A 22,958-nucleotide genomic window follows, 5' to 3' on the forward strand; every position below is an offset into this window, starting at 1 on the left:
TGTGTGTGTATATATATATACACACACACACACACACACACACACACAATGGAATAGTGTGCAGCCGTCAAAAGAAATGAAATCTTGCCATTTGCAAGGACATGGATGGAACTAGAGGGTATTATGCTGAGCGAAATAAGTCAGTCAGATAAAGACAATTATCATATGATCTCACTGATATGAGAAATTTGAGAGGCAGAGTGGGGGGGTTTGGAGGATAGGGAAGGAAAAAATGAAACAACATGGGAACGGGAGGGAGACAAACCATAAGAGACTCTTCATCTCACAAAACAAACTGACAGCTGCTGGCGGGGAGGGAGAGGGTGGCTGGGTTATGGACATTGGGGAGTATATGAAATGGTGAGTGCTGTGAAGTGGGTAAGCATGACGATTCACAGACCTGTACCCCTGGGGCAAATAATACATTATATGTTAATAAAAATAATTTTTAAAAAAAGAGGCCAAGCAACTCGGTTGAAAAAAATGGGCAAAAGATTTAAATAAACACTTCACAAAAGATATATGCACGCTGAATAAACACATGAAATATTTTAAACACCCTTAGTCACAAGGGGAATAAAATGAAAACCACAATGAAAACTACACACTGGCTACAAAGGCTATAATTAAAAAGACCGTACCAAATATTGAGGAGGATGTGGAGAAAGTGATACACTCATCCAATGCCGATGAGAATGTAAAATGGTACAGCTAGTTTGGAAAACTCTGGTTTCCAAAAAGTTTCTCAAAAAGTTGAACATAAATATACCATGTAACCCAGCACTACTACTCCTAGGTTTTGAACTAAAAGACATGATAACGTATGTCCACATAAAGAGAGAGAAAGGAGAAGAGAAGAGAAGAGAAGAGAAAGAGCGGGGTTGGGGTTAGGAGACCTGACTGGGAAGACAGGAAGAACTTTTCTATTCACTATCCACAGTGACACATCAGGGCACACACACACACTCATTCCTTTTGGGGGGTGTGGTGTCCAGATTCTTTTGGAAAGCTGTTGAAAAATACAGATTATTTTTCCAGAATAAAATGTACCTTTACATATATAGAAAGCAGTATACACATATAATATATTGTTAGCAATTATCTGAAGACTTGAACATTTATGAAAGGATTTAAAAACAGTTTGTTAATCTAATTATTATTTCTCTGTCTTCAGAGGCAGTACCCTTCTTTTTTGTATGAGAAGAGAAACCGGACTTCTGGGAGATTAAATAACTTGCCAGGACCACATGAGACGCTGAACTGAAAACCTGGACAACCACATTCACATTAATGTAGCTACTGGGACTCTCCAGGCTGGTTCTTTGACTTGTGTGCTTTCACACACAATATTTAATTGAATTCTCTTCTGACCCTTTGATATAGGTGACATTTAAAAAAAAAAATTCTGGAGGGGGCACCTGGATGGCTCAGTCGTTAGGCCTCTGCCTTTGGCTCAGGTCATGGGATCAAGCCCCACGTCAAGCTTCCTGCTCAGAGGGATGCCTGCTTCTCCCTCTCTCACTTCTCCTGCTTGTGTTCCCTCTCTCACTGTGTCTCTGTCAAATAAATAAAATCTAATAATAATAATAATAATAATAATAATAATGAGAAGGGAGGGTCAGAAGCAGACTCCCCACTGAGCAGGGAGCCCGATGTGGCACTCGATCCCGGGACTCCAGGATCATGACCAGGGCCGAAGGCAGTTGGCTTAACCAACTGAGCCACCCAGGTACCCAAAACAGGTGGCATCATTCTTATTGTTTATGATGGTCCAAGTGAGGCTCAGAGACCAAATGACTTGCTGCTCCAAGACCAAGGTCATACAGCTGAGTGTCAAGTAGAAAACATCCCAGACCTGAGGATACTAATTCAATTCTCTTGGATAAATACCACCACACCTACATTGTTTTTCATTTCAGAAATCCTAGACAACAAGAAAATAATTCCCACGTGGTGCATAAAGATGGTTAAGATGATTGAGAAGAGACATTTTATTAACATCTATCTTGGGTATTTTGCCAAATTATAAGGTGGAGCAAATAACTAACATTGAAGGCAAAACGTAATTCTGAAACTAATCAAGGTGAATGTCTACATTTGAAACTAACCTCTGCAGCTCTGTGCTCCCATCGCCTTGGGTTATTATGGCTGGACTATCTGTCCCACCCCACTGTGCAACAGGGAATGGAAAGAGATGGGCTTTGGAACCAAGAGAACCCAGAGGTCTGCATTCTGGCCTTGTAAACATTGTGGCTTTGGGCACTCTTCTGGAATCATTTCTTCATCTGTAAAAACTGGCATGAGAATATCTACCATGTAGGATTATTATAAAAAACTAACCAAAGGTAAGTTGATAGCAAAGTATCTGGTAGCAGTCCAGGTCGGTGAGCTGCTTCTCTCTTTCACATTGGATTATGCATTCCTTTGAAGACACAGGCCACACCTATACCTCCGTAACTCCGATCTCTCTTGCTCTCCACCTAGCAAGTGCTCTAGAAACCTCTGGCGAATCAGTATTAGAAACCCTTACCAGAAAACCTCTACATCAATTAGCCACCATACCCTGCACAATTACAGCAGCCCAAAGAGAAGTAATAGATGAATTTCGGTGCCCCAGCTACAATTTCATTATTTACTTGTTTCCAGACACTGTGCTAAGCACCTCATAAACCATATGCCATTCGACCTTCCCTGAAACCCTGAGAGCTAGGTGTTACACCCATTTAACAGATGAGGAAATCAAATGATAGTGAGATCAAGAAACTGTCCACAGTTACTGAGCTAGGGATAGATCTGTCACCTGAATTCAGGTCTGTCCAACTCCAAATAGCAAAACCACCCCCTACAGCCCTCCCAGCCCTTGGCAGCTCAGTTAAAGAAGGGAGTCCCCCCACTACCCCCACTGCCCCCACTAAGATCCTCCCTCGCTCCTACAATTTTATAGGATCATCTTTCAACTTTTTTCTTTCTCTAAGAATACAAAAGAAAGTTTATCGTGCAAAATTAAGGCCTTCCTATTTTACAATTTGCTAATGTTAAGGAAAGACCAGATAATTTCTTAAATCCTTTACAAAAATTTTATTTTCCCTATCCCTCCTGCCCCTAGCTATCAACAATGTGATCAAACATTATTTAAAAACCACCATAAATAACACCAAAACCTTTCGAGCCAACTACCCTAAATGTTCTTTCTTGACATAGGCGATCTTCATAGTATGGGACAGTGTGATCCCGAATCCCTGTAAAGCAGGCCCAGAGGCTCCAACCTGTTGTTCTCAGATTCAACAATATAGCAAGGTCATGTCTCCAAGGTACCAAACTTCCTTGAAACTAAGAACTGATTAAATAGCACAGATAACATCATCCCATTATTCTCTTCCCATAAGTTATAAGGAAATGCAACGTAGTCCAGAGGGTAGCCAGTGACCCGAGGATTTGGTGTTGAATTTCCTTGGGTGTTAGCTGAATTTGGTATTCCCTGACCAGGTGCTTTGTTTGTGGTTACTGCAATCTGTCCCACAGTTTGGGGTTTTCCTTTTCATGGTCATCAAAGTGCCATGCATTTTACCTATTATATCATTTTGTTCTCCCTTATAAGGTAGGTGGTCTTGAACATACTTTTTTCTCCCTCCTTTCTGGAGTAGGAAAGAAGACTGCCTTTATTTTTTCATTTAGATAAACTTCTTTACTGATGTATACCACGCACTGAAAAAAATGCACAAACTGTATTTCATAAATGCACCATAACTTGCAATGGGCACCCAAAGCAAGAAAGAGAACATTTTCTGCACCCAGAAGCTCCCTTTCCACGCTCCTCCAGTCACGTGATTTCTATTCCCTACGCGGACGTCCAACTCCATAGGCGATTTTTACCTGGTTTAGAAGTTGACATAAATGGAAGCAAATATGTCTGGTTTCCGTTACTTGATGGTACAAGTTTTACCCATAAGGCTGCATGTAGTTTTCTTCATTACATGTTGTGACTGAATAGTATTCCTTTGTGTAAATATGCTACATTTCATTTATCCATTCCACTCTCGGTGGTCATTTGGGTAGTTTGAATGCGTTGGGCGCTCTCAACAGTATTGCTGTGAAAATTCCCACCTGTGCCCTTTGGTGAATTATATACAAGTTCCGGCCACACATACACATAGGAGCAGAAGGCACATGGCAAGGTCACTGGGAACGTGTATGTTGAATTTCAGTGGCCACGGCCAAACCGTTGTCCAAGGTGGTTTTTGCCTTTTATTACAGTTTTAATCTGAGAGGAATTTGAAGGGATTAAATAAGAAGAATCAAATTAAGAGCACTTGGCCAAATGGATTCCCAGAGTGTTTTTTCTAATCTCTGTGAAGCAAATGATTTTTTTTTTTTCTTAACATAAAATGGTCTCTAAGTAGACGTGCTGTAGCTCAATCCCCTTGGGTCTCCATTATTCCAGGTCCTCCAGAGTGCCACTGAACAATTTTCGATCCTTTTTTCATCCTTGTCCTTCTGTTGGCCCTATTCTTTCAACTGATGGGAGATGTGGGTGGAATGCAAATAATGCTCATATTTAAATCCTAAACTGACTCAAAATCAGCAGACAATGGCCGGCTTTGCCTGGACCACTCTGCGGAAGGCTTGGCCACGCAACCTCAAAAGTGGCTTCTTCTAGTTAGCACCAAGACCCACTGGGAAGAGTAAATAAGAATTGGATTTGGAAGGTTGAGCACTTCAGTGGCTACTAAGAGTTCTAGTTTTTTCCTCTCATGATTGAGCTTAGACATTTCTTATATCCATTACTTTTACTGGTAATAATACCCTTGACATCTGTTCTATAGTATAACACTTATTAAGTGTGTTCCCATTTAATCCACCTAGGGCTTTATGGGGTACCCTATTACTTTTAGGCCTATTTATAGGCTCAGAAAAGTCTTCAAAGTTACAGAGCTAGGGTTTGAATCTACTTTTTTTGATAAAGTCCACTCTCTCCTCCCCCACAACCTGCTACATGTCAAGGGTCAGAAAGACTGAAAATCACTTTGGTGACTTGGACAGCTTAAAAATAAGAAGCTTCTATCCTCCCTCTCAGAAATTACCACAGAGTACAGGAGCTAACCACCCAGGTAAGATCCAGAACTTCGTAAGGCTATCCCTCGTACAACAGTGACTCACTTGAGGTAATGATAACTTGAGATCTTTGACAAGGACCTTGGTTCCTGGGGACTCCTTAGGAGAGACTCAATCAGCCTGTTTTAGACATATTATTAGGCTGCCCCAGTTTCCATATGTGCAGTGTTGGGCGGGCGGGGCAGGGGGAGGAAGGCAGATGTCTGAGAAATCTGTTTTATTGAACTTTCAGAATGAATGGATACACTGGGACCCAACTGCTCACTTCCCCCCATCCTGCGTACTTTCCAAAGAGACATGTATATTCTCTTAAAAAGGTGGAAGATACTGGTCCTGCCTTGTTTGCAGGACTGCTGTGTAGTAAAAGAAAGATGAATTATACATAAATTCACTCTGAGTAACACAGCACAGGGAGGGAGAGGATAAGCCAGGCTCCAAAACACTGAATGCCTCTAGTTTCTTTACAAACACTATATTCTGAAAGGAATTTTTAAGGGGTCTCTTCAGGAAGTTGAAGCCTGGAGGGAGAGACTCTTGGAATCCAGTGGAATGTTACTGTGAACTTGACTGGGACGGCCAGTCGGCTGCTGCTCTGCCTGTGGTGAGGACTATTAGCGCAGTTCCCAGGAAGGAACACTGACAAACGCATCACGCTTCTGGCTGAGTATGACTCGCTTCCCAAACGCAGACACCACCCTGCAGTCAGGGTCAAAGGCTTTACATCCTTTCCTTTCTTAACACCAGAAGATAAATATTTGCCTTCAAGTTCAACACTCTTGAAATCTAATCCCAACTGGGTCATTTTTGTCTCTTGCGCAAGGGTAAATGCTTAAGGTTCCTTGTGATCTCATTCCTGGTCTCCTTTCCAACAGGAGAACCCGCCGGAGTCAGGAATGTGTAGCAGCAGTCCAAAGGGGCTCTTCCATGCCAGCCGCTCCAATGGAATCAATGATCAATACACGGATCCTGGTGGCCAAATGGCACAATTAAAGGCATGGGGTGGGGGGTGTGGTGGGAAGGAGTATGGGAGCACCAGATTACAGGACTGGCCCCTTTACTGACTGTCTTGGTAACGACACTGCAACTTGTAGGAAACATGCAGAAGGCAGGAGTTTTTTAAAATTAAAACACTGAAGTTTTCACTCCATCGGCTGATTGAATTTAAATTAAAAAAATTTGTTGATGTTAGTTGTATAGCGTACAGCAAACGTGTTGTCCCAATTCAGTAAGATTCCAGTTTGCCAACTGCTTTTCTCAGCCTGTTTGCTAACTCTACAGTACATTTCAGTTCTGTGATTTCTATCCTTCTCCGGGAATTACAAATGATTTCCCATCCCATCCCATCCCTCTCTTTTTGCCTTCCTCGGTATTTCTATTCTAAAACAACTCTTAAGGAACTTGGTAGGAGTTGGGTTCGTGGTCCGTGCCTCACTCTGGAGTCCTGGCTGACGCCTTACATGTTATTTCCACAAAAACCATTGCTCTAAGCTGCTCCGAGTTATCAACGCCTTTGCAGATGGTTCAGCTCTCGGGCTGCTGAAAGCATACTATCAGACTAAAAATATTTTTTCTTCCCTAGGGTTAGAGGAGCCTTTGGGGTGGGAACCATTACTAGACCAGTCAGAAAAACACAGCTTGCTTTTAAAAACATCCTTGTCTGATTTCCTATCCCGTTGTGGCTAGATTTCACCCCCTTTTAACAAACAACCAGGCTTTCCAGCCCTGAATCTCCAGGGCCCAGAAACTATCATTTCTCTGGGAGCGGTAGGGAGGGGTGCTTCCACCCACCCCGAGTGTCCGTTCTAACTGCCAGTAGGAAGAAAAAAACAGGGTGAAAAGTAAGTAGGAGGGGAGGGTGTGAGGGAACTCAGGACCCCTGGGTTTGGCCATGCCCCAAATCAGAGCCCACTGAAGACACGGCCTGGCCCGTGCCTCCGGATGACAAGGACAGCATTTCTGTATCCTGCAGAGAAACAGATACGCAGATTTACTTTCCAGACTCTACAGGCTGGGGGCTGGGGTGAGGAGGGGGATGTTTGCCTGCTGAATCCTCGGGATTCCTCTGGAACGGCAGGCCTCAGGGAGTATAGCCACGATAAGCAGGGAGTGCCATGCAGGCAGGTTCCTCCCAACCGCACCTGCCATACCTCAACCCGTCACAATCAGGTGACAGGGGACCAGCCAGAGCAGAACCAGGGACCCTGCCATGGCTGGATGCTGCCACGGCTGGAAGCCAGGACCCAGATGACAGCCTAAGCCACGCATGTCAACCCACGATTTTGTGAACTTTGGGTTCCACTGTGTGTATTCCTACAGCTCCGTAACCTTCAATGTCCCAGACCGCCTCACCAGAGCTGACGTCTCACCTGCACTTGGCCTCAGGGCAGCAGACCAGCCTGTGTTCTAAAGAGCAAGCATCTAAGAGACCCTCAGCACAGTCGACCAGACTTAAAGTCGAGCCAGCCAGCTCCTCTGATGACGGACGGACAGACGGACCTACCGATGGACAGGAAAAGCCCACCCTCCGGGCAAACCAGCAGCTCTGCCAAGATATGCGGGCGGTGCCTCTTGGGTTAGTCCTCCCGCCCTCCCGCTAATCAACCTAGTCTCTGAGGCTTTTTACAAAGCTCGGGACATTCAAACATCAGGATCATCTTTATCACATACCCCAAGGATCATAATACTCTCCAGATAAGAAGTCTTTAACATTGTCCACTGCCTACTGACAAGGTCAAACTTCCTAAACCCTGGCATTTGACAACCTTAGTGATCTAGTCTCCATCTCCCGTGGGCCCCTGGAGAGAGATGGAGTAGCTCGGAGCAGGGCCTGGGCATCAACACCTTCTAAAAGTTCCCCAGGGTGGTTCCCAGGTGCGTCCAGGTTGAGCACCTCTAGACGAGAACAAGCCTTCCCCAGCTCTCCTGACTTCAGTATTCCCTTTTATTTGCATTTTTTTTTCTTGTTCCAAATGAACACTTTTTATACACTAACATAAAGCAGACACACATCTATCTAACGTATATAACCTCTGGTCATGTAACAGGCTTTTGCACTGGACCTGAACATCTCAAAAGCAAAGACACTGAAGGGCCCCTGGCTGGCTCAGTTGGTATGGCAGGTGACTCTTGATCGTGGGGTTGTACGTTCAAGCCCCGCGCTGGGTAGAGAGATTACCTAAAAAAAAATAAAATCTTAAAAAAAAAAAAAAAAAAAAAAGGCAAGGAAATTGCCTTATTCATTTTTTTGTATTTCCAGAGTCTAAAAGGTGTTGAGCACCTATTAAGTATTTTTTGTAGGAACAGTCTATTTTATATAATAGAATACTAGTGTTCCAAGCTTGGCTCAAATCCTGCCTTCTCCAGGGACGTTTTCTCAGTGGTCTCACCCGCACATGATCTGCTCTCCCATCTACACTCTGAAAACATTTATTTATTCCACTCATATGGCCTTCAGCTTGAAGATATTTATGTGTTTTATGACTTCTGCCAACATCTTTTAAAGATTTTATTTATTTATTTGAGAGAGAGAGAGAGCATGAGCAGGAGCAAGGAACAGAGGAAGAGGGAGAAGCAGACTCCCCACTGAGCAGGGCGCCCAACACAGGGCTCAAACCCAGGACCCCAAGATCATCACCTGAGCTAAAGGCAGACGCTTAACCGACTAAGCCACCCAAGTGCCCCTGACTTCTGCTAACTTATTTTTTTAATCAGAATTATTTTTTTTTAAATTATGTTCAGTTAGCCAGCATATAGTACATTATTAGTTTTCGATGTAGTGCTCAGTGATTCATTAGTTGCATGGAACACCCAGGGCTCATCACAATGCGTGTCCTCTTTAATACCCATTACCCGGTTTCCACCTCCCCCCACCCCTCCCCCTTCTGTAACCTTCACTTTGTTTCCCAGAATCCCTCATCGTTTGCCTTCCTCTCTGACTTCTGCTGACTTTTAAGTTCCATGAAGGCAGGGGCTGTGTCTTTTACAACTGTATATTATAACTATAATTATGCAATTAGCCAGCACAGTACAAGCATGAAATGTTATATTCTTGTTCAAAGAACGTATTATACATCAAACTAGTAGACCAAAAATATGTTATCTAAGTATAGTGCTGGGAAAATTTGTAGCACTGCAGAGCACAGGCAGAATCAATTTCTGAGAACAAGTTATACTGGTGAAGCCACATTAGGATTCTGTTCTATTCTAAGCTGTGTCTCCCTTCTAAAAACTCGTTTGTATACCTCCTCACCTCTTTCTCTAGAGAAACAGAATAGTCCTATTTCCTGTAATATTTCTCCTACTGCCTTTCTTGGAAAAGACTGATTCTCATTCTTTCAGTATATACCAAACAGGCCACCTGCATAAAATACTCCCAACTCTCAGACAAAAAACCACTGTCTGTCTTCTCCAATATTCCCCTCCAGCTGCCCCGAGCACCATAAAATTTAAAGGCTTCCCTCTCTTACTGGACCAAGCGGTTCTCTCTCCCTGCCACTCTCTCAAACTTGACCTCAGTGGCATCACTTTCTGATCAACAAACAATCGCAGGTGGACAGATGCTCTCTCAGTGTCTTCCTGGAGCAGAAGAGCCAGCCCAGGCAATCCTGATCCAAGACAAGTCAACTGCCTTCTGTCCAATTAGGACAGTGCAGCTGCCCCACCATGCTGCAGGCCAGCCATGATGAGCATGAGAAGACTCAGAAGAACATTGCAGAGAGGCGGGGAGTACTTCTATCAAAAGTGATCAGTCTGTTCACGGCAGACGTGTCAAAAGAACGCTGCATTCTCTTGTGCATAAGGAGGGCCGGTACTGGCGATGTGAGGAAAGAAAATGTGTGCCAACCCCGTGCAATGTGCACATGCTGAATACCTAGGGTATACTCAGGTCATGCTACAGCCTCCAGGGCCAGAGACCTGTCTGCAGGGGGGCCAAAAGCCTTTTTAGGCAGGAGCCTCATTCATCTCTGCGACCCTATTTTGTGTAAACAGTAAGGGCTCAATCAGCATTCATTGAATCAAACAGTGTGGCCAGGGATTAAGAAGAGGGGACAGTGGCTAATGTTTCAAGAGGTCAGAGAAGACTTCATGGAAAGTGGACCTATACATTGAGATTAGAAAGATGAGCTGACTCTCCCTTTCATTCTATCTGCACCAAAACACTAGCACTTTTCCCCCATCACCTGCACTATGGTCAAGAAAATATTACTCTCTCTTCATCTTGTTTCCCCAACAAAGGTAGACCCAGAACACCAGGCACTTCTTTATCTAAAGTTACTTTTCTATGTAATTTCCAGGCACAAAGATCAGCTGACTGTTCACTTCTTACCCCTTGTACATTAACTGATACGTGTGACGACCTCCAGAACAAAAATCAAAGAGAGAGAGGAGAGAGAACACTGGTACTTCATTGCAGGAAAGCAGCTTTCTTAGGAGAAAACTGGGTTTCAAATGTCACTACCGTACAATATAATGGCTAAGAACAGAGAGAAATCAGCTTTATTTCCATAACAGCCTGTATTCCACCGCCTCTTAAATCAAGCAAAAGTAATTATCTCTCTCACACACACATAAGAAACCCACTAGCAGGCAACACCCAGAGTAATGATTTCACAGTCAATTTACCCCACGCTGGTTTATACTCCATCATAGCGATCTCACCAGGTCGTCCTTCAGTTTACCCTTTCCTAAACTACAGTAAATGGCCAACAGCCCCAGTCCAGCTCAGCCTGTGATTCTAGTGTGCTTGGAGTCAAGGTGCATTTAAAGCTCCTCCCTAATTCTGAAGGCTGGCGGGAGCGGAAGGGTGATTTGCATTAACCAGGAACGAAAGAACTGCTAAGTGAGATTTTAGCACTTCCCGCCTACTCCAGAGCTCTGATATAAGCAATTGATCTTTCCATGAAAGTGATGAACTAGGTGCTACCAAGAAACATATCCTTTACCAAGGAGACAGTAAGGATTAGTGTCCTGGTGGAGTCTACTTAGTTACTGGGATGGCTAACTTTGGGTCATGCTCTAAATTTCCAAGGCAGAGACTCTTGAGAATGTCATCAAAAGCCCCAAAAGTTTTCAGACAATGCCATCCCTCAAATGATCATACCCACGGGGTCACTATGCTGATCTTGAGGCTGTACGAGACTCTCTTCTGGGATTATCTACAGATTAGTTATCTCAAGTGGCTTTCTCTATGCTGATCACGGAAGACTCAGGATAAAAAGTTATTTTCCAATAGTAGCTAGAGTCAAACATAATTAAGAAGTGAAATGAGCTTTCTGAATTATGAGCCATTTTGATAATTTATACAGTCATTCCCCTGAATTAAGTGTAACAGTTGCAGTGGAATGATACCTTTTCTTCCCACAGTCCATTCAGCAGAGATTAAAACTGTTTCTGCACTAGTGTGATTCTGTTGAGATGTTTAAAAGCTTTAGTTTGAAAACCGAGAGACAGAAAGTACCTGTTGTTGATACGTATCACCATCGAGTCCTTAGGGATTAAAGACGAAATTGCTAGTCTCTGTATGCTTTCCACCTGAATGCAAATGAGCTGACCTTTCAGAGAAATTAAAAATCTAATAATACATCTGAGGACATCTCCCAGAACCCGAAAGTGGGTTAGTCCAGGTTAATGCGCAGGGGATGAAAAAGAACAAACCCACGCACGGGATCACATTAATAGCAAATCAAGACAAGGGTCATTTAAAAGTAACACGTGACTGCAGCTACACCGAGCTCACATCCCCCACTCCCCAACCCTCACCATGGCCCTGTCAAGGTGACCCTGGTTTTGAGGGGAGCCTCATCCTCCCTCAGCTCTCAACATGGGAGCTGTCATTTTCTCCACGACTGCCTCTGGCCATGGCGAAGGATCTAGGCTGGACGGCTGAACGGGTGACCACACCACAGGGCATCTTCCCCAGGACTTCCTGCTGTGACGGGAATGGTGGCGGGTCGGGGGAGCAGTGCCCTGCAGCTGGCTGATGTCAGTCCCTTTCTGCTGTAGCTGGGGATATGGGTTGAACGCTATGCCCTAAAAAAAAAAAAAAAAAGGATAATTTTGAAGTTCTCACCCCCACTACCTCCGAATGTGACCTTCTTTGGAAACAGGGTTGCTGCAGACGTAATCAGCTAAGACAAAGATGTACTAGAGTAGGCTGGGCCCTAATCCAATCTGACTGCCGTCCTCCTCAAGCAGAGCAGGGAGCCTGATGAGGAAAGGACTGCCAAGTGACGAGGAGGCAGAGATTGGAGGGACATTGAAGCCAACTGATGGCTGGGGCTATCAGAAGTTGGATAAAGCAAGGAGGAGCCTTCCCTGGAGGCCTCAGACAGCCCTGGCCCCACCGGCACCTCGATTTCAGACTTCCAGCCTCCAGGCCGGTGGGAGAACACATTTCTGCTCTTTGAAAGCCACCACTTTGTCCTACTTCCTTATGGCAGCACTCCGGCTGAATTCACCTGCTCTGAGGGGAGTTTCTGCCACTCGTGACCAAAGGTGCTGTCTCAGAGTCTGAAGTGAGAAGGCGTTCCTCGATTTTTTAAAAATTAAAACCCTTGGGGCGCCTGGGTGGCTCAGTGGGTTAAAGCCTCTGCCTTCGGCTCAGGTCATGATCCCAGGGTCCTGGGATCGAGCCCTGCATCAGGCTCTCTGCTTGGTGGGGAGTCTGCTTCCTCCTCTCTCTCTGCCTGCCTCTCTGCCTACTTGTGATCTGTCAAATAAATAAATAAAATCTTTAAAAAAAAAAATTAAAACCCTTTTGCATCCAAGTGCCTTGCACCACAAAAAAAGCAGCTGTTTCCTCAAACCCTTATAAGCAGATTACATACCCAGCCACAGTCCTTGACTTTTGCAGTAATATGACTTTCTCCTGAGAAATGATACAAATGAAATGAAATGTATGCAAACTCTACAAGGGATGGTATTGATCACCCAGCCTACACACTGGATTCAAACTTCAAAATGCAACAATCAATGCTGGTTAATTTCAGGCAAAGCCTGGCACCCACTGAACTAAGAACTCTTGGGGATAATAAAAGTTTCCTTCTGCTTCCTTTTCAATTAAACTATCAGATATGCAAACACTTGACTCATTAGCTTTTCATTTTGCTAAACTCCCAAGAAAACTCCTAGAAGCCTGGCAGTTCTGGCTGCTAGTTTTCTGCAACTGATTTCAGATTTGTAAATGACTAACAGCAGGGGCTGTTCCTGGGCTCCCAGTTTCTCAGAGAGCAGGGGTTCTGATGAGGACAAGAATAAGGTTTTTGCCCCTCTCCTCACAAACAGGAAGAAAAGCCTGAGAAGGAAGAACACTGGTTTTCAGATAGACAGCATGGAGTGGGTTGAACGGGGACCCTCCAAAAATATGTCTACCTGAAACTTCAGAAGGTAATTTTGCTTGGAATGAGGGGTTTTGCCAATGTCATTACATTAAGGATCTTGAGATGATGGTCCTCTTGGATTTCGGTGGCTAGAGAAGGGGAAATGGACTCAGAGATGCAGAGAGGAAGGCCAAAGATTGGAATGGTATGTCTGCAAGGCAAGGAATGCCCAGGATTGCCTGCAGCCGCCAAGCCACGGGCCACCAGAGAGCTCGGGGCGAGTTCTCCATCAGCAATTCCAGAAGGCACCAGCATCTGCCCTCACCTTGGTTTCAGTTGTCTGCCCCCCAGAATTGTGACAGAATAAGTTTCTCCTGTTTTAAGCCAAGTCTGTGGCACTGTGTTACCACGGCTCTAGGAAACTAACACAGGGCATCTCCAAATGCACAGACCTTAAAGGGAGAGCATAGTGTGTGGTGTGGGTCTGTCCCATTCACCACAAGGCACACTCTACAGGACTACAAAACACTTGGAATTTTCAAGGCTTTACAGAAATCTCTCCATAATCAACCATGATGCTAACGCTAAACTTGTTCTGAACACTTCAGTCATGCAAAATCATTTATTTTTTTTTTTAAAGATTTTATTAATTTGACAGAGATCACAAGTAGGCAGAGAGGCAGGCAGAGAGAGAGAGAGAGAGGAGGAAGCAGGCTCCCTGCTGAGCAGAGAGCCTGATGTGGGGCTCGATCCCAGGACCCTGGAATCATGACCCGAGCCGAAGACGAGGCTTTAACAAACTGAGCCACCCAGGCGCCCCATGCGAAATCATTTATTAACTCACCACTTGGATGCAGTGCTGAGCTGGGAGGAAGTGAGGCAGAGGCTTAATACCCCCTTTAGAAAGGCTAATGTGGAGGGCACCTGTGTGACTCAGGTTGTTAGGCATCTGCCTTCCACTCAGGTCATGATCCCAGGGTCCTGGGATCAAGTCATCCATCAGTCTGTTCTTCCCTCTGCCCGTCCCCCACCCTTCCTTCCACCCTTCCCCACTGCTTGTGTGCAAGGACTTGTGCACCGGTGCTCTCTCTCCCTCGCAAAAATAAATAAAACCTTAAAAAGAAAGGGAAAAAAAAAAAAGAAAGGCTAACGTGGAGTATCACCCTGTGACAATGTAAAGGAAACAAGACATTATCTTTGACTGCTGGCCAGTAATTACTAGTATATACAGTTATATATTCTTTTGTATTTGGGATGATTTCTTGGAGGAAGGTAGAGAGGGAGGCCACTATGTCCCCATGATAAAGGAGTCATAAATCAAAGCACTGACACTAAGTCACCACCCAGTGAAGAAAAGGGAACTACAGAAAACTATGCACAATGTGGTCCTATCTGTGTAAAACAAGAGTATACATCCACCCACGTGCATCTGTACAGAAGAAACAGGAGCAGAGCAAGGTATGGAACTCTACATTCTATAGGACAAAATTCATGTGACTAAAGCCCACATTTGTACCATGCTGATGCTCGCCAGGGAGAACAGACTGGACATTCCATCAGTAGCCGCCTCTGGGGAGAGGGGCTGGGGAGCGAAGGGAGATGTTTCCTTTTACCTTGTATCAGGGTTAGCAAACTGTAACCTGTGGGCCTCACCCGCCTCATGACCTGCTGTTATAAATGAAGCTTCACTGGACCCAGTCATGCTGTCTATCCATCTGGTATCTATGGCCACTCTGGCCTCACGCAGCACAGCTGAGTAGTTGAGATTGAAACCGTATGGTCCATGAAGCTGAAAATATTTACCATCTGGCCCATTACAGAAAGAGTTTGCTGTCCTTTCCTTTTTCTGGTACAATAAGCAGAAAAGTAGTTGAAGGTGCAAACTGGGCTGTGTTGGGGGTTGGGGGGGTACCAAATTGCTCTAAAGTCCACTTGTGGCTTCCTCACCAATGGGATATACCTTCTTGTGTTTCTTGGGTCTAGTGTCCTTAACTTTAAGAAGGTCAGACTCGATTAAATCTATGGAATTTTCGTTCTAGGAGTCTTGAACAGGACTTACCTTTAACACGGAAAAGCAAGTAGAGATCTTTCTGGTTGGTGCTTGGCCAAGTCTGGAAACCAGCCAACTGAGTTGCAGCTCTTGCTGGTATGAGTTTAGATTAGGCAAGGCCCCAGTTACTAAATGGCTCTAGTCTGGGAGTGGCATGAGTGAACAATTAACCAGTCAGAAACTCCTTTCTCTGACTCCCATTGCCCAGTAAGTTCAACTGCACATCACAAGACATACTGACTGACCAGTGAACACATCCAAGGCCATTTAAGCTGCGTTTAAAAAGTCCAAGTCCCTCCAACCTCGCTCGGGGATGGTTAAAGGGCCAGTAAGCAGCTGTTTTCTTTGTGATGGGCAGAAAAACTGGATGACTTGCTGGGGTTCACCCACAGATTCCTCACACACCCCCAGGGCTGGAGGCCTTCGGAGTTTTGTCACACCCACAAATGGCATGTGGGCGCCACCTTCCTGCCTAGCAGGCCTCCCACCAAGGAAGATGGGAATCCGCTGCGTTGGCCCAAACCTGGGTGAAACTTGATTATGAGCCAAGAAAAGCTTCGACGGACCAGCCTCATCAGGCTGCAGACTCTGCCCGGCTAGAGCTGTCATCAGGACTTACATGCTGGAAGGTTCCGCTGTCAGACAATAAGGGACGCGCAGCGGACACACCAGCACAGGCTGCTTCCATTCCACCTAGAGACACACCAGTGCAGACACACCAGCACAGGCTGCTTCCATTCCACCCGGAGACACACCAGTGCAGAAACCCCTGGGCGTGAGCATAGTGAACAATTCCCACCTCAGCTCCACGTAAAGACGGCAGTTCTGCCATCTTAGAATGGGCCAGAGAATTACACCGGTGTATCAGCAAAGGCTCCTGAACTTGGCTTTCTACTTCAGCGAAGGAATATCCTGGGACCAACCAGTCTCATAAAGACCGGTGTGAAGGCAAGCCAGGCGACTGGAAGCACTCGGTAATGTTAAAAACACAGAAGAAATGCTGACACTTTTAAAATTTTTAGGCCTTTTCACAGAAATTCCTACCCACAACTGCCCAGTGGAAACCCCCCTTGGTTTAAGTACACATGTGTGACAACAGCAGCTGAAATTTTTACTAACAGATGTGTTTACATAAGAAAAACGAGAGTTTAATCAATCAATTGAGCTGTCAGTTAAAAAAAGGGACATGATATACAAGCTAGCTGTCCTTAGAGATGAACGAGTACATTTGTGTTTAGAATATTTATATAATTATTGCAGTTGTATAAATAATATTTCTAAGTTCAAATAGTAAGGAAGAGAGGGCGGAGGGGAAGCCTTAGGTTTCATTCATTTGGCAAAGATGGCGGACCTGTGAGTCAGACACCTGATGGGGAGGAGGAGAAGGCCGTAGAAGGTGGGCTTTGAAGACAGACATCTAGGATCCAAATTCTGACCCTGCTAGTAATCATCTGTATGCCTTGGGGCTGCTGCTCTGAGCCTCAGTTTTGTCACTTGCGAAACAAAGATGAGAGACGTAGTGAGTTTTGTGCGTAGAGTTGGTAGAAGGACTTTAATGAGCTACAGAGTATAATGCTCAGCGAAATGAGTTAGTCAGAGAAAGACAATTACCATATGATTTCACTCATACGTGGAATTTAAGAAAGCAAACAGATGAACTTATGGAAGGGTGTGAAAGGAAAAAGAAAAAGAAAAAAGAGGGAGGGAAACAAACCATAAGAGACTCTTAGAATAAACTGGGGGTTGATGGAGGGGGTGGAGGAGGGGCTAGATGGGCGATGGGCTATAGGGAGGGCAGTTGCCCAGATGGGCACTGGGTGTTGCATGCAAATGAGGAATCACTAAATTCTACTCCCGTAACCAATACTGTACAGTGTGTTCACTAACTGGAATTTAAATTCTTTAATTTATTTATTTACTTATTTTTTAAAGATTTTTATTTAGTCATTTGACACACAGAGATCACAAGTAGGCAGAAAGGCAGGCAGAGAGAGAGGAGGAAGCAGGCTCCCCGCAGAGCAGAGAGCCCGATGCGGGACTCGATCCCAGGACCCTGAGGTCATGACCTGAGCCGAAGGCAGAGGCTTTGACCCACTGAGCCACCCAGGCGCCCCTTAAATTCTTTAATTTAAAGCACTTCTTTAGGGGCACCTGGGTGGCTCAGTGGGTTAAGCCTCTGCCTTCAGCTCAGGTCATGACCTCAGGGTCCTAGGATCCAGTCCCGCATCGGGCTCTCTGCTTGGCGGGGAGCCTGCTTCCTCCTCTCTCTCTCTCTCTGCCTGCCTCTCTGCCTACTTGTGATCTCTGTCAAATAAATAAAATCTTTTTAAAAAAATAAAAAATAAATGAAGCACTTCTTTAAATTAAAGAATTTAAAGAAAATTTAACTAGAATTTAAAGTTCACTAACTAGAATTTGAGAAAAAAAAAGGGACTTGAAGTACAAAGTACGAAGGCAGTAAGAACAGGTAGTAAGTACAACCATAACTGCCCTCTATTAGATACTCCTGCCCTCAAGGAGCTTATCCCGAGGAACAGTGGCTGACCCGGAAATAAGTGCCTGCAGGAGAGTAAGACTGCTGTGTAAGATACCGAGCGAGGAGGGTGTCAGGGAGAAAATCCATCCAAGACTGCTGTGCAGGGGAGTCATGGAGACATCCCAGAAGAGGGGCACTTAGGGAGATTTAAAGGGGAGGAGGCCTTTACGAAGCGCATAGTCCTTCCCCCGACCATCCCTTCCCATTGGTCCATTCACCCACCTGTTTACTGAGCACTACCTTCTGTCAGATAATGTCTTAGGTGCTGGGGATATGGCTGCACCTGTCACGAAGTCTGCATTTTAGCAGCGGATGGCAGAGAGTAGACAAGTAGATGAGCATTGAAGAACTTTAGATCATGGGGCAGGGTGGAGGGTGGGGGGAGTACCATGAAAAAAAGAAACAGGTCCAGGGGACAGAAGATGACCTGGGGTTGGGTAGACGGAGGCAGCTTCAGCTACCGTGATCAGGGGAGGCTTCTCTACGGAACGTCAGGCAAGGCAAATGACGAGTACACTGAGACTTGGGGGAAGGATGTTCCAAGCGGAGAACAAGCGAGTGTGCAAAGACCCCATGAGATGGAAAAAACAGGTCTTGAGGGGCAGAAAGCAGGCCAGGGGGCTGGTATGAATGAGGGGGGACAGATGTAGGTGACCAGGAGACAGAGTGGGGTGCTTAATCACAGAGGGCTGGGTAAGCCGAGATAAGATTTTTCAACAGGTTTTTTAAATAATTCTGAAGGTTAGAGTCAAAACAAAAAACCAGTCAACAACATTTTTCCCCCCTCTCAAGCTTTCAAACTCTTTTTAGAAAACACAAAGGGAAGCCTGGAAATCTCCCCTGCCCGCCCCCAGTCTCAGGCCCTCCGCTTTGTTATGTAAGAACCAACACCCTTCTTTAATCTGTTGCCAAAACCAGATACACTTTGCATCCCAACAAGCTTCCAAAACAAAGCAGAAAAAGCTGGGCCCCAACTCTGTGAGAGCATGTTCTAAACTTTGTAAAAACACATTTCTCTATCTTTCAAGTATGTTTATTTGGACAAGGTCTACGGATATATGCACGGACCCAGGGGGCCAGCTGCCGAGAACCAAGACCAACCAGCAAAACGGTTATTTAGCGAGGGAAAGAGAAAAGCCGTCTTAAGTATAAGCAAACGTTTCTGCTTCATCGAATTCGTTTATGAGCAAAACACGACCTTAACGTAAAGCAATGCAGAGGAGGACACAGACGCGTATTTGCCAAAACCATTTTGGGCTTGGTGAACAGAAGAGTAGCAGGGTGTGTTTCCTCTTTTACTAAGGCCACCCCCCCCCCCCCCCCCGCCCCGGCTCCTCGAGGCCACACCTTGGTGTTGGGAAGGTTTATTCTTGCTCATCCAGACTCCTAGCAGCAGCTCTGCTAAGGGAAATGGAGCTGAGGTCTGTGTATACATGACGGCATGAAGACTATCTTCAGCTTCTCTCCCATCTCAAGTCATTGGCCTTATCTGGACACTCCACATCCTGACACCTGCTTCAGGAAATGGGGGCTCATTCCAACCTCCCAGGAGATACCACCCCCCATACTCCAGGATGAAATGTCAGGAGACCTAGAGTTAAGGAGGCATATTTTTTCATTTGTGATCTACAAGTTTTTTTTCTTTTGACCAGATAATTTTCAACAAACAAGTTGAGAATACTACGCCTTTGGGTCAAATCTTGGGAGCTGGTCTGCTTTTTAGGTTATTAAATCTGTGTGGCATCTTTAGCATGTGGGATTTTAAATAAGAGCACAAGTTTAATTTCCGGGCCTCATGAAAGAAAAATTTACAAAGCTCCCCATTCCATATTCTACAATCCATAGATATGCTTTTTCTGCATTCTTAAAAGATTCTTCTGGTAGTCCCTCAAACATTAAAAGCTGCTTTGCCGGGAGCTGGATTTGTCCTTTTGGAAAAACTATGGACCGACAATGTGAACTTGGCATGTGAGCCTCTCTCACAGACCAACCTCCTAGGTGGTCTTTCTATTGAATCACTGACATTCACTCACTCATTCATCAACTACTAAGCAACCAATATGGCCAGACACTGGGCCTATCTTGGGGATCAAATGGACCTAAAATCTTAGCATTCTCTGTGCTCATGGGCCTCAGGTATAACAAGGGAGGGAGTGAATTCTAATAATGAGAAAATGTTTCTAAAAGAGCACATGGTGTATGATACACTGGTACCTCTAGGTAGAGGTAAAAGGAAGGTTTTTGAGGTAAAAGGTTTGCTTTGCAATTAAAAAAAAGCAGAAAACATAATTTGTTGGTAACAGTAACAAAACCCATAAATTGTTGATAACACTGTGGGCCAGTCCAATCCTGTCACCAAGAATGGACTCCAACAAGTAGAGGCATTTCCTCATATGTTCAGCCAATGCCAAGGGCCGCCACCCCCCACCCCTCCACCCCAACTGGGCTTGACCGGAGTTCTCCCCAGAGTGGCCTGTCCCCTCTTGTTTGGTGGTAGCTCCCAGAAGTCATGGTGCTCAGTGCAACCTACCACATTCTTGGAGAAATGCCAAGAAAATGTAACACATAACTGGATTGTAATAGAACTATTTTATGAGGTTATGAACGTATACTTATAAAATTTAAAGTTATAATTGGAACACTGGGTCCACCCAAAGAAATGGGACTACAAGTTAGCCCAGTCAGATGTTTTCGATCAGTGTTTGTTTGCTACAACTTCACTCACAATCTGTTAACTTTTGAGAGCCAACAAGCAGCTGCACACGCAAAAGGTATAGGAAAAACTGTAAATGAAAAAAAAAAAAACCCGCCATGGTCTTTATTGTTATCTGTGAGCTGGAGAAAGGCTGTGAGTATTCTATTTCATTGATGAAAGAAACCCAATTCCTAGAAAATCTAAGTTGGAGACCTACTGGTATAGAAGGGGAAAGGAAAAGAGAAATGAAAGCGCTCAGTTGCAGGTTCCAAAAGAAAAACCCAAATATGCGTGCCCAGATTTACTCAAAGCCCACATATCAAAAAACCTCTGTTTGCAGACTTGATAAATAATGGATAATTATTTGCTTTATAAAGTGGGCTATTACACGAGATCCCTTAAAAAAAAAAAAAAAAACCCAGTACATTCCTGGGATGCACTTAAAGGAGATTCAGGTTGGAGAAGTCAGACTACTATACAACCAAGGCACTGTATCAAACGAGGCCCCAAGGGATTGTGACTCGGGTGGCCAGAACAGAAGAATGTACACCAAGAATAGAGTTTAACCCCTGCTCTCTGGCTCACGCCAGGACTTGACTTCAAACAAAAGTAGAACACAATAAAAACCAACACAGGCAGGGCAAAGTATTGTCCTGTCAAGGTTCCTTTGACTCAGCCACTGTCCCTTGGGGTCTGGCCTCCCTCTTCATTGCCCTCTCTTCCTTTGCGGCAGCTGGTCTCAAAAGTGGCTTCTTTACAGCAGTGGTTCAACTGGCAGGTGACGCTGCCCTGCAGGGAACCGCTGGCAACATCTGGACACATTTTGGGTTGTCACAACTGGGGAAGGCAGGCTATGGTCAGTAATGAGCAGAGGCCAAGGATACTGCTGAACATCCCACAGGCCCGCCCTCCGCAAACAAGAACTGACCCATCCAAAATGTTAACAGTACGGAGGTTGAGAAACTCTGGTCTACAGGAGGCAAAATTATGATCATCCCTCTAGAGCTGGGATTCAGGGACCGAGTATTTTGAACTCTCCCATCCTTTTAAATGAGCTACTATTTAGTTGGAGGGGAAAACCCTGCAGATCTGTTGTCCTGATTTGATATTCTCTGATCAGTTGGATAGGCCACAATGCAAGGGTTAGACCCATGGACACATAAAAATGGCTAAGCAGCCACTTGAAAACATTTGGTCAAAACATGCATTCAAAGAACCACAACGAGACGCTTGGCAAGGGCGCATACTTAGTCTTAAAAAGCCTCCTCAAAAGTAATTTATGCCAATGAGCCGTGGCAAATTCACCTATTCTGTAAGTACATCGTGACTCAACAAGCCTTTGATCCATTACAGAACGGCAACAACTATAGTTTAATGAGTTATTTTCACTTACTTGTCAGAACCTGTTTGGATAATCTAAATAACTTTACATCCTCTTAACATTCCTCATGAGACCCTCTCAGAGAAAACAGGCTCAATATTCTTTTAAATCCCCAATCCCAGTTAAGTGACAGCTGAAGCTGTAGTGACCACTCTCCTGCTGGGTTTTGGCTAGATCCTTCTTTCCACCACCCCCACCTTTCCAAAATCAGAAATCTTTCTTTCACAGTTGAGATTTCCTTCTTCTTATTCCTTCTTTAGAGCCAGCATGGCCTATTTTAAAACTTTTTCCCCCCTAAAAAATGAACTAGAGAGCACAGTTTAAGAAGCAGGTTTTCCCAAAAACTATTTTCACCCTTTTAAAGGCAAGAGTCTCTAGGCTGCTTTCCCTTCATGTTCAAAGATGGTGGGACAGGTAACAAACAAGCCTTTTCAATCTGTAGCTATAACAAAATATGAATAATACCCAAACGTTTTTGCTTCCTCATTTTCATTCACGGGGAACTTCTTAAAAAAAAAAAAAACCACACATTTATAGTAACAGATAAATCCACCCGAGTCCCTGCACTACCAACCCCCCCCCAACAGGCCTCCCAAACCCTTTCATCCCAAATATAAATTCCACAGAGCACCACAAACCACAGACCAAAAAAAAAAAAAACAACCCACAAATCTGGGAACCGCATTCTCCTTTCAATCTTGAAGGTAGTAGCCTGGAAAAACACAAGCCCTGTTAAAAGCTCCATAAACCCAAACTCTCAAACAACCTGCCTTTCCTGCTCCTTGCTCTAGTACTGAGTCAAGGAGAAAAAGCTGCACAGTTCATTTCGTATCATTAAAAAAACAACCAAGAGTTTAAGTTAAAAT

At 44.7% G+C, this 22,958-nt stretch overlaps 1 protein-coding gene across 8 annotated transcripts in view; it reads right to left on the bottom strand.

The window, feature by feature from the left end:
• Positions 1 to 22,958, bottom strand: part of LOC111145422 (actin binding LIM protein 1) — a 200,155-nt gene that overhangs the window by 71,674 nt on the left and 105,523 nt on the right. The window lies entirely within an intron of this gene.

The sequence above is a fragment of the Enhydra lutris genome, unplaced genomic scaffold (assembly GCF_002288905.1).
Source record: "Enhydra lutris kenyoni isolate GAN:26980312 unplaced genomic scaffold, ASM228890v2 scaffoldscaffold12, whole genome shotgun sequence".
Classification (NCBI taxonomy): Eukaryota; Metazoa; Chordata; class Mammalia; order Carnivora; family Mustelidae; genus Enhydra; species Enhydra lutris.